The sequence below is a fragment of the Chiloscyllium plagiosum genome, chromosome 37, assembly GCF_004010195.1.
Source record: "Chiloscyllium plagiosum isolate BGI_BamShark_2017 chromosome 37, ASM401019v2, whole genome shotgun sequence".
NCBI lineage: Eukaryota > Metazoa > Chordata > Chondrichthyes > Orectolobiformes > Hemiscylliidae > Chiloscyllium > Chiloscyllium plagiosum.
The window spans coordinates 19,674,619-19,676,348 of NC_057746.1; positions in this window are offsets into that span (position 1 = coordinate 19,674,619).

A 1,730-nucleotide genomic window follows, 5' to 3' on the forward strand; every position below is an offset into this window, starting at 1 on the left:
CAATGGGATAAAAAAATAGGAACCAAATTACATAAATATTGTGTATTCGTTGAATTCAGTGTGTGTGCCCCTGCCTTGTAGACAGTGGACATTGCACCTTCTTGCAAGGACAACATAAATGACACAACTGATTCAGATCTTGTCTCGGACTGAAATTATTGAAGTGAGTGAGCTTTGTTTCTCACAATGGGGGGCCGTCCGGGATGTTCTTCCCTTGCCGGGGGGAGTGGCTGGCCCTGGACACTGGGAAGACGCGTCCCCTTCCCCATTGAGGAGCGGTCTCGTGTCCCGGTTTGGTCCGCTCCCTTGGGTGACTGGTACGGATCCCACAAGAGAGAAGAGAGACATCTGAATCAGACAGTGAGAGGAGGTCGATAGAACATACGGCAAAAAGGGGCCAGGCAACTCTGTGCACAGACCAAGGTAAGAAAATTGACTTTTAAGTATTGCCTTGGTGGCCGGGATTGAGTTTTAGTCGTTACTAAGGGACTAACGAAGGAACTCAATATGGATTGTGCCGTGGGTAAGGAAAAAGCCTCCGGGGAAACAAAAGAAGGAAAAGGCAATGGAAATGGAGGCGGGGCCCCTTACAACATTCCTCCAGAAAGTCCTTTGGGCAGGATGTTGTGGAATTGAAGAAATAGTACTTGTACAAGGGAGAAAGATGATTAAATATTGTTGCTTTGTATGGACTAAGGAATCCATTCTTCGTCCCGCTGTCTTCTGGCCAAAGTACGGGTCGGATGAAGACTGGGTTTATAAATATTTGAATTTATATGTCAATGAAAAACAGCCTTACAGTCAGGAGGAATCAGATTTAGTCGATGAAGTTCCTCTGCCTGATTCCCTTTTAGGGGCATCTGTTTCACTAAGGCTGTTTCAATCAGTCTTTGGGTGAGCCCTCGTATACAGGGTATGATACAACAGCCAATGGCCACCAATACCCCGACTACTACTATCAGGGAAGTAAGGATGGAAACCAACACCCCCTTCCATTTTCCAAACCATGATTCAAGCCATCCCGTGAGAGATGTGTCTACTCCTAAATTCTCAGCCAGTTCCTCTGCTAAGGTAGTCAATCCCCTTAAGGCCCGAGTAATTGAACCATCAGGCGCAGTGTTATTACGAATCAAGGTACAATAGCCTCTTCCTAACATCACACACACACACTCCCTTTTTCTGCTAAAATTAGATCAAGGGCTATTCTATTTTCCCATGCCATCCTACTTGTCGCATCAAGCTGTTCTGATATTCCTTTAACCGCATCTCTTGTATAATTTATAAATCACTGTTGATTATAGAAAATGTAATTTATCCAATCTACATTTTTACTAATTGTTACCCACCAAAAGAGAGCTGACTCAAAGCCTGCTGCAATCTGGTTACGAGCCTTGAATTCATCAGGTACTCCCCTAGGAACTCCTACCGAATCAAGATAAATCCTGTCATCAAAAGAAGTATCTAACAGTAATCTCTTACCCCTTCCCTTTTTCCCTACTATCTTTTCCTTCTCAAATGCCAGGGTAAATGGAATTGCCAATTGTACAATTGCACATATCCCTCTCCAATCCGGAGGTAGCGTGGGTCTCAATATTTTGCCTCCACAGTACCACCACAGATCCGCTCGGGGAACCTTTAATGCTGAGTAGTTCCCTCCCTTCTCCGTTTCGGTAACATTCTTAATCTCTGTACACAATTTCAGCTCCCCCAAATCTCTCGACCGACTCGTA